At 35.9% G+C, this 15204-nt stretch overlaps 1 protein-coding gene across 2 annotated transcripts in view; it reads left to right on the top strand.

Annotated features, from left to right (window-relative positions):
• The window catches only part of PTPRR (protein tyrosine phosphatase receptor type R), a 276097-nt gene that overhangs the window by 117850 nt on the left and 143043 nt on the right, over window positions 1-15204 (top strand). Inside the window, exon 1 of one of the 2 annotated variants that reach the window (XM_055239635.1) lies at window positions 11018-11458. The exons of the other annotated variant lie outside the window; for it this stretch is intronic. The gene's annotated coding sequence lies outside the window, so the exon portion shown is untranslated. Of the gene's footprint in view, window positions 1-11017; window positions 11459-15204 lie in introns of those variants that run through there. 2 annotated transcript variants of the gene reach the window in all.

Below are 15204 nucleotides of genomic sequence, written 5' to 3'. Positions count from 1 at the left end.
AGAGAACAGTACGTCTAAAATGCAGTGGGTAAGGGGGAAAGGGTTTAGACAAGTTTCAAGAGACAGGAAGCGGCTTGATCATGCACCCCAGGTGTTTTAGTATGCCTATTCTTTGCTAGCTTTTGGTATTTTGTTTTAGTGAAATAGCCAAACTAATGTATATGCCCACATTCATTACAGTCTCAAGCGCCTTCAAACGTTGGTTGTCATATTCCCAGATGCTGGCTGCACCTCCAGGTAAATAGGTAGATTGAACATCAGAGAGACCAGAACTGTCTAGGCTGTCATGTATTTTAACCATATCTTTGTGACTATTGGTTTCTGAATCACCGTTACAATATGGTTAATATTTATGATGAGCTGCTAATTAAAAGGGCTGGCTGAGAAGCCTACCTGCTGCTGCTCTCTCTGAGATTCTGCCCCATGACCTGCCCTGCTGTGTGACAAAGTGTTTGTGGCATGGATTATTGTGGGTGCTGTAAATTTAAAAAACAGGGCTTGGACTGGGCTTATTTTATAAAAACTCATCTCTTCTTTGAAATTATTTGCACATCAAACATTTAGAGTACTCTTCTTTTTCTCATCACCAAAGATACTTTCTGATGTTTATTTCCAAGAAAGAGTTGACTTTTTGTTACTTAATGGAAATTTGATAAGAAAACACACACATACCTATGTGAAAATACATGTCCATAGGGTAAAAAAAAAAAAATCAGTGCTGTAACATCTTTAATGACAAAAAAAATATAAATATTACATCTGAACACTGCTTGTTAGAATTACATATTAATTTCTCTCATGGCTCTTAATTTCTTTGAAATGTCATCTTGCCAAAGCTCAATATATAAAGATGAAGCTTTATTTTAGAGGAAATAAACATGTGATTCTGGGAGCTCAACTGAAAATTTTAACAACTGAGGAATCAAGAACAATATACTTAAGTAATTATAAAATAATACATCGAGGTATGTCTAGATTTAAGAGTGTTTAATATAGGTACATATACATGTGGTATGTTTATATGGTATACATATCCAACACATATAGACATAGACTTATCCTACATGGCTAAATGGTGTACTTTAAGCTATAGGTACTCTGGACGGTTTTTGGAGGATAAAAATTAATGTGTACAGGTATGGCCAGGGAGGTAAGTGGATCTTAGACTTGTCTTTCTCTGATTGAGGGGTTTGGTGCCCTTAAAAGATTGCTTATGGAGCCCCTTGTACTTCTTCTACCAAGGTCCTTAGACTACTTTTTGTTCTTTACTATTTCTTTACACTTTTTATTATTTTCTGTTTGCCTGCATTTATTTATCCAACAAAAATCTATTGAGCACCTAGTTATGTACCAGGAACTAGGGTAGGTACTGGGTTAAACAAGGCAAAGTGGCTTACTCCTCAAAGAGCTAACATTGAGACAACAAATAAGCCCACACGAATGGGGTTATTAGAGACTATAATAAGGTCTATGTAAGATACATAGCAGATACTGAGATAAGAGAATGTGATGAGGGTGGGGGTGGGGTGCTTCTTTAGATAAAATGATTAGAGCAGCCTCCATGAAGAAGGACATTTAAGCCAAGACCTGATGAATCAGAGTAAGCAGCATTTCAAGATCTGGCAAATCAACATTATGAACAGAAGGAAGAGCCAGGACAAGGGTTTGCAAAACAGAAACTAGGCCAGTGTGGCTGGAGCACTGGAAAGAGAGATGAGGCCAGTGAAGTGAGCCGGAGACTTAGATATGCAGAGCTTTGTAAACCAGGGTGAGCTGTGGAGCCTGTTGTAAAAGCAGTAGGAAAAGACACCTTAAAGAGTTTCTGCAAGGAATAGATAAAGTAGATTTGATCTAGTATATATTTTTAAAATATTTCTCTTGACGTTATATGAAGAATGGATTGAAAAGGGACAAGAATGGAAGCAGGGATGCTATAATAGTATCCCAAGACATCGATGACAGTAGTTGAATTTGGTGCTGACAGTGGAGACAGATAAAAATGGGAAGATTTTCTTGTATATTTGGAAGTAGAACTAACAGATCTGAAGATGGAGTGGGTGTGGTGAGGGAAGAACATGATTCACAGGTACTTCCCAAGTTTTTACTTGTATAATTGAATGATTAGTAGTTCCACTTACTAAAATGGGAATGTTAGAATAACAGGTTTAAAAATAATCAGACTCTCAATTTTGGGCACCTCGAACTTGAGGTTCCTTTTAGGCATCCCAATTGAGATATCAGGTAGTAGTTAAATATAAAAGTCTGTGGAACTCAGAGGAAAGACTTTGGCTGAAGACAGAGACATTTGGAAAATATCAGCACATAGAATGTGTAAAACATGGAACTGAATAAAATTTCCTAGGGAAAGAGTATACAAAATAGAAAGAGTAGAAGATAGAAAGTGTCCAGGCAGCAACCCTAAGCCTCATCAGCATCAAGAACTTGAGTAGAAGAAGAGGAGCCACTGAAGGAGATGAGAAAGAACACCAGTGGCGCTGGAGAAAACCCAGGAATATATGATGCCACAGAAGCTAAGAGAAGAAAGTTTCAAGAAGACAAGAGTACTCAATGATGCCAAAATGATCCTGAGAACTAGATAAGGACACACAGTGTCTATTGGATGTGGCAGTGTGGAGGTCATTGGTGAGACCATTGACGTGATTGGTTTTTTTCCGTTGTTGAGATAATGTCAGATGAGAGTGATTGAAGAGCAGAATAGAGATGATGATGAGGCAGAAACTATAGATGATTTGCTCGAAAATATTTTATGTGGAAACAAAGAAATGGGACAATGGGTAGAGAGAGATGTGGAATCTATAAAGGTTTAATTTTCAAGGTAGCTTATATATGTTTATAAGTTTGTAGGAATAACCCAGTAGTGAAGGAGAAACTGATGATGTAGAAAATGAAAAGGGAAGAAAATTATTGAGAACACCGTTGGGGATGGGAGCATAAGTCGAGGGATTTTGCCTTTGATAAGAGCAGAAAAGAGCTTTCACAGCACTGTGAGGGCAGAGATGAGGCCTTCATAACTACTGTATGCCCAACATTCCTTGGCATATATTAGAAACTCAATAAATATTTGTTGAGTGAATCAAGTAAACATTCATTCCAAGCCAGGGAAACAAAACAAGCCATACATCCAAAGAGAGAGCTTGAAAGAGCAAAGCGTAGTCAAAAGCAAAGAGAAGGATACGACTTATCCATACTCCTTCATCAGTTATTTCTTATTTTATAATGTGTTTAGACAATTTTTTTTAGACAGAGTCTTTCTGTCACTCAAGCTGGAGTACAGTGGCGCAGTCTTGGCTCACAGCAACCTCTGCCTCTTGGGTTCAAGGGTTTCTCCTGCCTCAGCCTTCTGAGTAGTTGGGATTACAGGCGCACGCTACCATGCCCGGCTAATTTGGTGGAGACAGGGTTTCATCATGTTGGTCAGGCAGGTCTCAAACTCCTGACCTGAAAATCCACCTGTCTCAGCCTCCCAAAGTGCTGGGATTACAGGCATGAGCCACTGCGCCCGGACTTAGTTAAAATTTTTTTTTAAATCACACTGGATTTTTTTAAATATACAGATACAGCCAATGTGGCATTTCATTAATTTCCTTTTCATGGTTTACTTTATGTCTATTGTGATCCCCTAAAAACGTAAATTCTCAATGGAAGAGATGTGTTTTCTACCTTGGTAATTCATTTTCAGACACAGGGCAGGGATCTAATACATTTGTTGAGAAGCATGTAATTTTCCTTAGCTTCCATGATTATCTTTAGCACTGATAAAAGTACTGATTATGTTAAACCAAAACACATATTTATAAATCACATATCTATTTTGTCTTAAAGATGCTAATTGGCACTTGGTAAGATTTAATTCACAGTCATAGAGTCAATGTTTGTTTACAAGGCTAGGGAAACGATAACGTTAAAAAAAAGTGTATGTTCTGATGAGAGACACATAAACTCATTTTACTCACTTTTACTGTGCCTATGTCAGGGTAGTCAAATGAAATGGAAGACAGATTATCTGTTATTAAAAATCTGCTAAATACGGCCAGGCATGGTGGCTCATGCCTATAATCCCAGCACTTTGGGAGGCCAAGGCAGGTGGATCATCTGAGGTCAGGAGTTCAAGACCAGCCTGCCCAACATAGTGAAACCCCATCTCTACTAAAAATATAAAAATTAGTCGGGCTTCGTGGCAAGCGCCTGTAGTCCCAGCTACTCAGCAGGGTGAGGCAGGAGAATCACTTGAACCCTGGAGGCAGAGCTTGCAGTGAGCCGAGATCGCACCACTGCACTCCAGCCTGGGTGACAGGGCAAGACTCTGTCTCAAAAAAAAAAAAAAAAAAAAAAAAAAAAAAAAAAAAAAAAAAAAAAAAAATCTGCTAAATACATTTTGAACATATAGGACCCAATAAAATGTTTTTGACAGTTTGTTATTTAGCAATTGCCTTCCTCAAAATACATGACAGTGAGCAGTACTCCAAAATCAACACCGTATAAAGTATGCACATCAAATAAGATGCATTTTATAACCAAACATATATAAGATTTTTGTTTATTTTTTGTATCAAGAATGATTCTAACAATGACAATAAATCTTAAAATTTTGTCGCTGGCTTTGGGGTAAAGAGAATAATAAATTTTGAGGTACTCATATTTCTCTAGTTTGCAATACAAAAAGAAATGATATACACACTCTAATGGACTGTATGAATAATAAATGATGCAGCTATATTTTTATCATGGTAATAAAAAGTCAAAAATAATATACTCAGAAGAATTCTTATGAGTTAATAACAAACAGTGAATTTATTCTCACACATTCAGTGGATGAGGATTTATCTTATTTTAGGGTTACTATGAAATTTTCATTTGTGGCTTTCTGGAAAATCATCAAAGGTTTATCACATTTCTTATTATTCTGTTTTGAAGCTATTCCAACATCCTATTTACTTGAACTTGCTTGAGTCTTCAAAGAATATTATAGTTATATTTAGAAGGAATGTCACCTTAGGAAATAGGAGATGTAATTTAATATAAGTTGGGTGTGTAACAAAAGAGCCCCTGAGAAAGGGTCATTTGAACTGAGACCTGAATTTGGAGAAATAGTAAGCCAGGTGAAAAGTGACAAGGAGGATATGTTAGAGTATGTGGCATCCCAAAAGGATTAAAAAAAAAAAAAAACATATTGCCTTAGCCATACTAGCATGGCAATAAGACTTGCATTATAAGAGATTATAATCTCCCTACTCTCTCTCTTACCACACCCCTACACATCAACTATCACTAGATCTCTAGCCCTTCTCAATTGTCCCACCCTGAATCTCTAGAAGACATCCACTTTCTGTCATAAGAAGGGTTCTTTTAGTTTTGCATGACATATGCAGAAGTGAAGTTTTCTGCTCTTACTCTCCGGGTCACCTTCTATGGGGTCTCCTGTGCATAGGAAATTGCCATAGTTGTTGGCAGTGGTAGTATCTGCCTGTGGCTATGTCAAGGTTTCCAGGATTGATCCTAATGTCGTTGATATCTGCGCCAAGGACACTGTTCTCTGATTGCTGCTGGGGTTCAAGGTCCTGTGTCATTGAGGACCCATGTGTATTGATTAGCTGTCGGAGGCCCTCTGCACTAAATACCACCAAAGGAAAGGGAGTCTTCTCTTGTGTCTTTTCCTCCATTTGTGTGTGTGCTTTAGTTATATATTTGCCCAAAATGTCATAGAGGCTTCGTTTGGTTTTGTTTTTATTTCAGACTTCATTTCCCCAGAGTTCTGACACAAGTTTTGATCTACATTCCTCTTCCCTCCCCTCCATTTCACTCCAGTTTATTGTCCTTAAATTCCTCTTTTGAGACCTAGCCCTCACGTCACTTAGGACAAATTCCATTCCAATAATTTCTTTAGTCATTCATGTAAATAGACACATCATTATTTCTGGCTCATAGGCCTTCTGGTTATGCCAGATTTTCCTGAATCCCTGGGTGGACACACAATTATTTCTAGCAATGGCCATTCTCATATTAGGTCTGTACTTTTGGCAACTGAGTTAAGCAACAAACACCTTTTACAAAATATATTTATAACGTGATTACATGTACATTTTTAAAATTTCACATATGATTCCAGAATTTTCATCTGTTTTCTATGGGGGGATTCTAGAGACAAAGTATCTGGCTTAACTAGCAACCATCTTCTCCCTCATTTCTTCAAACATTGTTAAATAGTTCATTAGTAAAGAAATGTGGTTAGCTTGTGGTATATGAGGGAACTTCAAAAAGTTCATGCAAAATGGAATTAAAAGATAAAAATAAGAAATATAAACCTTATTTCTCAACATAAGCTCCATTTTAAGTTCAAGACACTTTTGTAGACAATGATACCAGCCATTTAGTCCATCCCCAAAGAACTGAGGGTCCTGGGAATTTAACTATGTCAATACAGTATTTTTTACATTATTAACTGAATAAAAATTTGTGCCCTTTAAATATATTTTAAGATTAGGAAACCAAAATAAGTGAGAAGGAGCCAAATCAGAACTGTAAGTTGGATGCCTAGTGATTTCCCATCACACCTCTCACAAAATCACCCTTGTTTGATGGAAGATTGAGCAGGAATGTTGTTGTGGTGAAGAAGGGCTCTCTGGTGAAGCTTTCCCAGGTGTTTTTCTAGTAATGCTTTGGCTGACTTTCTCACAACACTCTCATAATAGGTAGATGTCATTGTTCCCTTGCCCTCCAGAAAGTCAACAAACAAAATGTCTCGAGCATCCCGATAGACTGTTGCCACGACTTTCACTCTTGACTGATCTACTTTTGCTTTGACTGGACCACTTCCACCTCTTGGTAGCCATTGCTTTGATTATGCTTTGTCTACAAGATTGTACAAGATTAAAATGATAAAGCCATGTTTAATCTCCTGTTACAATTCTTCATATAAATGCTCCAGGATTTTGATCCCACTTATTTAGAATTTCCATTGAAAACTCTGCTCTGATCTGGGCATGATTCTGACACCCAGCATGTTGAAACTTTGCTCAACTTTAATTTTTCAGTCAGAATTGTGTAACCTGAACCAGTTGAGATGTCAATAGTATTCGCTATTGTTTCTGCTGTTAATCATTGTCCCTCTTCAATTAGAGCACAAATTAGATAAAAATTTTCCTTGCAAATTGATATGATGATCTGCACTGCGGGCTTCACATTCAACATTGTCCCATCCCTTCTTAAAACGAGTTATCCATTGGTAAACTGCTGATCTCTTTGGTACATTGTCTCAACAAACTTTTAGTAGATCATTAATGATTTCACTATTCTTCTATCCAAACTTCACCATAAATTTGGTTTTTGTCTTTCCTTAAATGGAAAGAATTCTGCTAAAATTCTTCAATTTTGGAAGAATTAATGTTGCTCTGACAGGGGCTCTTTTCAAACTGATATCTCATTCTTCTTAGTGCCTCAAAGTAGATCCTGTTCAGACATGTTACAACAAGTTCATTTGAGTTTACTTTGTGCAAAAAAAAATTTAAATTGATGCATCTTTTTTTCATAATATGCATTTTCCATTAAGATTTTGAAGACCTCTCATATAACAGAAGTCAGCATGGATACAAAATTTAGTGTTTTTCTTAATACCTGTTCCCTATATGAGAATTTTAAAATTATTTGAAACTTAAAGGTTTTAAACTATCTTTAAAATAATTACATCTTATTGTCCATATTTTTAAAATAAGCTAATTGCAAGATATAAGTTTGAAATTTGCATCACTTATGAGATGCCACTATTAGTAAATTATGACATAGATACAAGATATGACAGAAAAGTTCACCAAGAGACAACCATACTAAGCAGAATGGGTCCAATCTTTACTTGTCTCCTGAAGAATAGCCACATGACATAGTTGAAAAATTAAATATGGGGTAAGAAGGCCTAATTCTGCCACTTATTGTCATTTAACCATTTTGAATTTCATCTGTAAAAATCTCTGCCCAACTTAATAATAACAAAACTATCTTATGGTAACATTTATTGAGTACATATTAGGTTCCAGGCAACACCCTACACATCTTAGAAGCTTTCTCAATCAATCCCCTTAACAACCTCTGACGTAATAGACCATTATCTTCTCTTTCAGATGAAGAAACTGACCTTGTGAGAGGTTAAGTAACTAGCCCAGGTTTATCCAGCTGAGTTGAAGAGTTATGCTTCAGACCCAGACAGTCTGACTTTGAATCATAGCACTTAACTGGTGTGCTATACCTAATGGAAGATGATGTCCAAATGTGGGGAGTGGTATTAACTCTGAAATCACTGTGGTTTTTTTCCTCTGAGATATGTGGTTGAAGCAAGTCATTTCTCAAAAATAGCCACTGCATTCTCTGTAACTGTCAACCGCAATCATTTTCCGGATACACATGGTAATTTTGTATTTTAAAAATATCTGAAATTAGCTCAACAAAATATTTTATTCAAATTCCATCACCCACAACTATTTTACATTTTTTTGTATCTTACAAAACCATTACATCTTATAGACTTTAACATATTTATGTAGTTGTAATTTCCATATACATATATTTGCATTATGTTTATTTTACCTAATATTATAGACCTGCTTTATTCATTCATCCAAAAGATATTTATTGAGCTTCTGCCATAAGCCAAGCATTATTTAGGCTCTGTGGATCATCAGTAAGCAAAACAGCCAAAATCCTTGCTCTTTTGAGGCATACCTTCTAATAGGAACAGAATATAACACATCAATGATGAGAAGTGCTAAGGAAAAAAATAATAAAGCAAGGTAAGCAGGCAGACGGTGACAGGAAAGGTGGTATTCTAAAAGAGTCTGATTAGCGGAGGCATCTCTGAAAAGATAATGTTTCAGCAGAGACCTGAATGAAGGGAGGGAGTTAGCCCTGCAGATATCTCAGGGAGAAGATTTCTAACAGTGAGACAGTTTTAAAAAAGGCTCTGAGGCTGGCGGGGGCTTGGTGTGTTTGAAAAGCAGCAAGGAGACTAGAATAAATGAAGTGGAAGACAAAGAAGAGTGGTGGAAGATGGAGAGGTGCTATTAGAGAGATCAAATAGGACCATGTCAGATTCTAATTTTATTCTGAATGAGTTAGAAGCCTTCAGAGGGTTTTTTTAAAAGTACCGACATGATCTAATTTATGGTTTCAAAAATTACTCCAGGTTTTTGCAGAAAATAAACTATCAAAGCAGACTGGAAGCAGGGAGACCTGCTTTGGCAATGGGTTTGGTCCATGATAGATGTGGCTTTGGCCCATGATAGATGTGGAGGTAGTACAAGTGTTCTTGTTCTGAATATTGTTCATAGGTAATGCTAACTGGTTTTGCCAACTCTGGAGGGTGAGAGAAAGAAGGGAGACGAATGATGGCTAGTTTTTTTGTTTTTGTTTTTGTTTTTTGTCTTTTGTGTTTGAGATGGAGTCTCCTTCTGTCACCTAGGCTGGAATGCAGTGGTGCTATCTTGGCTCACTGCAACCTCTGCCTCCTGGGATGGCTGATTTTTTAACCTGAGCACATAAAAGATTGAAGTTGCTAGTTACGGAAAGGAAGAGAATCGACAGAGGAACAGATGTAGGGCAGAGGTGAGTAGAGTAGGAATCAGGAGTTCAGTGTGGACAAGATCCAGTTGGTTATCTAAGGGGGTATGTCCAGGATGCAATTGGATGCATAAGTCTTGAGTTCTAAGGGAGAGATCCTGCTAAATTTGAGACTATAGAGGAAAAGAAGAGACTAAGAATTGAGCATTGGGCTGTCCATTGTATAGAGGTGAGAAAGATGAGGACAAATAAGCGAAGGGAACTTGAAAAGGAAGGGCCAATGAGAAGCAAAACTAAGAAAGTGTGGCACCCTGGAAGCCTAGGCAGGAAAGGGTATCAGCAGAGGAAGGAATCATTTGTGTTAAGGAGGAAGATCAACAGGAGGAATATTAAGGATTGAACATTGGATGTAGCAACCCTGGTTTAGTTTAACAGGAGCTGATACAGGGAGAAGGGGAGGTGGAAAGAGGAATTAGAAACAATAAATATGGGCAACTCTTTTGAGACCTTTTGTTTAAAAGGAGATTTAAAAAAAGGAATGGTAGCTGGATAACAGGATATTTGGATTTGTTCAGCTTTTGTTTTAATATGAGAAATATTATAACACATTTGAATATAAATTAGAAAAATCTAATAGAAAGGGTGAACTAATGACGCAGGAATGAGTGGGAGAATTAGACAACAATTATCTCCTATTGATGTAACATTATTTATCCTTTTTACTGTTGATGTTCATTTAAGTTGCTTCTGATTTTTTACTATTATGTTGCAAAGAAAATATTTGTGCCTACTTATTTTTTATTCATTGACATCATTTTCTTAAGATAAATTTGCAGATGGGGAATTACTGGATTAAAGATTATGAACATTTTTAATACACTTAACACTGCCCTATTGCCTTAAAATCAATTCCATGTGGCCAGTAATGTATAAATGATTAAGTTTTATTGCAACCTCGCTAGAGTTATACCATATAACTTGAGTCCATAATTCATGGAATTCCTAGTGTTTCAACTACCCTTTTTCTATCAGACTATTAGCTTCTAAAAGACAGAGATAATGTCTTATTTTTTTTTGTTGCCATCTATTTTTTAGACCATATATTTCTTTAATAATAATAATTACAACAGTTATCTGAAATCCCTCGGGGTTCAATCATAATGGTATGGATATGGTATGGCGAGAAAAAAAAAGTCATCAGTTTTGGAATCAGACCAGCTAGTATTTGAATCCCCAGATTCCTTACTTTGCCTCTGATTGAGTCACTTTAATTTGCCAATCAATATAAAAATTAATAATAACCCTTGTTTCTCAGTCATGCTGACTGCTAAAATAAGATATCTGTAAAGCTCCTAGTACCAAGTAAGAAAATTTTGGTGGAAATAGTGGAACTTTGTTGTTTATTATGAAAATAGCTTATGAGCATTTAATATTTTTTTATTTTATTATTATTATACTTTAAGTTTTAGGGTACATGTGCACAACTTGCAGGTTTGTTACATATGTATACATGTGCCATGTTGGTCAGGAAGATAAAAACATTCCTCATGCAACACACCTCGTCCACAGCCCATAAAGTTCTCATCTTACAGTTTTGCTAATTCCCATGGAAAAAAAAGTCCCTGTGAATTTCAATTCTAGTAAACTGTTGAAACAGCAAGCACCTGGGATATCTCTTGGGAAAGCACAGGCTGCTACAGTAGACCTGGGATCCGCAGTGTCTCTAGAAATAGTACCAGGCGGTTACCTCCAGGTGACTAAATGAGGCTTCATCTCAGCACACAAGCTTAGAAAGCTTTATGATTAGTCATGCTTGCTATGGTAAGGAAATAACACAAAGAAAAGTACAAATGGAAGTCGACTTCATCACAACACGCAGCCAATTTCCAAACAGGTAAGATAATCTCTTATGATAGGCAGAGGGTCCTCGGTGTAATGTTGAGAGCTTGGGAGGGTAAATATTAAGATTTATGTCTGTATCTGTTCATGTAAATGTAGATAAATGAGTCAGCATAGAACTTCTGTGATATCTAGGGAAATATCTTTAGCCTAAAAGTCTGAAATTAAATGAAAATGCTATGCAGTCATTCAAAATATCTTAACAGTAAAGATCCTACCATAATGATAAGGAGTTTCTTGTAAAGTTCATAATCATCCTAAGGAGAGTAGAATTATAAATATGTTCACTTGAACAGAACTCAAAAGTTCTTAAAAGACATTGAGTGGAGCAGATATTTGTTTTGTTTAGTGTGGTTCCCACACTGACATCAGGGAAAAGTTGACTACAACTAGAAACGAAAATTGAGAGAGGGTTACAGGGGGTTAATTCACTAAATCTAGACATTTTTATAATAATGACATCTCGGGTACCCTGTGTTTGTGTGCAGGCTTCACTAAAAGACTAGTCAGTATCTTCTGTTATAATTGCTTGTGGGGTCCAGTGAGTGAAAGTCACTGCTATGAGACATCATCAGCTAAATTCCCAGCTGGGGAACCCAGCTTTGTTGTTTTTTTATCAGTAAACCAAGAACCTTACCTTTTAACGTTGGCTTAAATATGGCTCTTATTTAAAATGATGTATAAATTTATTAGTTAATCTGTATATAAAGTGCTATCCTCAGGTGAAAAACCTCGCCCAATGTTTATTTCACTTGTTTATTTCAAAAAGTATGTATTTAGTTTCCACTGTGTTCTAGGCATTGTACGAAGTTCTGGACAACAAAGATTAAAAATAAGAATTTAGTTTGAGTATTTAAAAACAATATAATGGTTCTAGTGTTGGTACAAAGTTATAGATAATTTTATCTGTGGCCCTTGATGATGAATAACAATGTCAAAAAATAATGCATCTGGTGTTTACATCCATCTTAATAATAAAATTGGATTAACTTTCTGTATGATTCAATATTGCAGAAAACAGTCATCAAGATGGCCCAAATAAATTATTTGATTCAAAAAGTCAAGCTCTGTTTCCCACAAAATATAGGGCTGCCAGATTTGATTTGATTTTTTTAAGTGCATCTCTGGTGTGAGACATGAGCAGGTAATAATGCCAAATGATGGCTTGGCAAGAATTTTCAAGCAGGATTTAGGGCTTAGCAGCAAGGTTTTAGACTAAAGGGAGAGGAAAGTTTTTAGTGATTTTCTTTTAATGTTTATTGCTTATATAGCTTTTAATATAAGGAAGACTCACCTGTTTAAATCTTTCATTTAAAAGAAATTAAGCTTTAAAGAAGGTGTGGCTTCTTAGCCTTGTACACCAAAATATCTTGCCCTACAGCATTCATAGTCTTCAAGTTAATTTTAAAAATTGCTATTGCGAATTACTCAGTTGATAATTGATGCTGGATTGTGTTGTATCAAATTAGCCATGTCTATATTCGGCTGTCACAAAAAGGAATAAGCTATAAATAGTTTCCCTTGTTTTTCTGATCAATATATGTACTTCTAACAATTTAATAATTAGATCCGACATAGTGCAATCCTAATAAATACCGTGACCTCAATCTTCCTAAAAGAAAAAAAAGAATCTTATTGTGGTAATTGAGAAGTAATAACAGGATGAAATAGGCAGAGTCATGTTGTGCATTAAAGTTATGCTGCAGACAACATCATTCAGAATCTTTCTTTTCTAGAAATGAGATGGTTCTCAAGGTCCTAATCACTAAAATAACACATTGTGGAAAATTATATGCTTATTGTTATTTTGCCATATCCTTCTTCAGTTGAAAGGACCACAAAAACACTAGCTAAAACTTATTCAACACTCTGCCTTTATTCATTTTAACTATGCAGAAAATTATTAACTCCCCCATGACAGAAAAAATCAAGATTACTAAGAAAAAAGTTGAAAGACATTAAATCATAGAGTTTTGATTTGCATGTTAAAAACACATGCCAATAAACCTCATTTCATTTTACCGTGTTTCTTGGAGAATTGTATAGTTCACCAGAAGAGTGAAAACACAGAATCCTATTACAGCCATTGAAGTGAAACATAAACTACTTCATGGAGGGAATAAAAATAAAAGTAAATGTATAACACCCTTCCACGGAGCATTAGACTTCAAACTACTCTTGTGATCAGACTGATGTTTCAGAGCTTGTGTGGTCTCCGTGCCCCTTCAGAGCTTAAGCTTTTGCATATGATCAGTTGAAAGTCCCAAAGGGATCTATTCCTATTGATTGAATATAAGCACATAAAAGGTACCCATCTCCTTATTTCACCCACATCTGAAATAAAGCTCCAATGTCCTGTAAGGACTTTTAATTTCTTAATTTTTTAAAAAAAGAGTAGTATTTATATATTCAATGGCTCAGGAAAGTATCAGTTTATGACTAGAATGCGAAATCGTTGGGGGCTGAAAGATTATTATTTTGCCCATGGATATCTACTTCTAAGCATCCCTAAATGCCACTTCGAAGTAATCATGGTCTCAATTCTTACTGAACACTGTAGTGAGAAGTCTCTGTCCTTTGAGAAAAGCTCCATGAATGAAGAAGTCAGGGTTGTGATGATTAGAGTTTTGTTATTTTGATGGGGCTGGATGTAGAAACCTGAATTTGTCTGACCTCGTTTTTCAGACATTTGCCTGAGTGTTGAGCTTTTGGCCACACAGGGTTTCTGCCTGACCCTGATTCCAGTCATTTTCAACTCAAGCTTTGGATGCTGGGTTCTGCCATCAGCCTGAGAAAACTGAAGGAAGGGGAGGGGAGGCTGAAAGAGAACAAGGAACAAGAATAACTGGGAAAAATAACATCCTAATAAAAGATAGAAAACATAATCAGGGGAGTGGAAGGTGGAAAGTTCTGTTGACTCAAACATATAATAATGAGAATTGAATACTCTGTTAAAAGCAAGTAACTCGCTATTATGTTTGTTTACTGTACCCAGGATAATATCTATTTGTGGTTAAATCGTGATTTTTCTCCTGTCTCTCTAAAGAACTTTGCGTTAAATCTGTTTTCTTCTATTTCATCCATAGACCTGTCTGTAACTTTTATAAAAATATTTTTACAAGCATAAATGGACATGAAGTCACAAAGCATAGAAATGATACTATCATAAAAAGTATATAGAGTATTATTTTATATTTTATGGAAGCTTTATCTCCTCCAGTGAATTTGTACTTGGAAGAGTGGAGACCTTCACCATTTCATAATTTTTAAAAACAGCTTATAAGGATGGGGGCTTACTCAAAATTGTATAGAATTTAAAGTTTCCAGAACAATGTACAAAAGTTCTTCATGTAATTTCTAAATTTTAGGTCTTTGCAGGTGAAAGAAAAGTTTTTATCACAAGAATGTTATTAGGGGATGTGAAAGGGAACACTAATTAAGAGGTAATATTAAAATAGAGGACAGAGATTAATGAAATGAAGGAAAAACTAGGTTATAAAAAGCATTTCAAATGAGTAGGATAAGGGATTCTATTCTAAATCATTAAATTTGGCTTTGTTTCAATATTAATATTTAATTGGTAGTGGTAAAAATGAAGAAAAGAAAGATGAATATGAATTTAATTAGATGTCCTTAAAGAGTCTTCTACACGATTTAGGATTTGAGTTGCATGTTCACAGAAGCCGTAATGTGAAGGGACAGGATGGAGAGTGAATGGAAGCAGAGATTTTGAACTCAATA

Source organism: Symphalangus syndactylus, chromosome 13 (genome assembly GCF_028878055.3).
Source record: "Symphalangus syndactylus isolate Jambi chromosome 13, NHGRI_mSymSyn1-v2.1_pri, whole genome shotgun sequence".
NCBI classification, from domain to species: Eukaryota; Metazoa; Chordata; class Mammalia; order Primates; family Hylobatidae; genus Symphalangus; species Symphalangus syndactylus.
The sequence above is the reverse complement of the archived record's forward strand: the minus strand, read 5'-3'. Positions and strand labels throughout refer to the sequence as shown.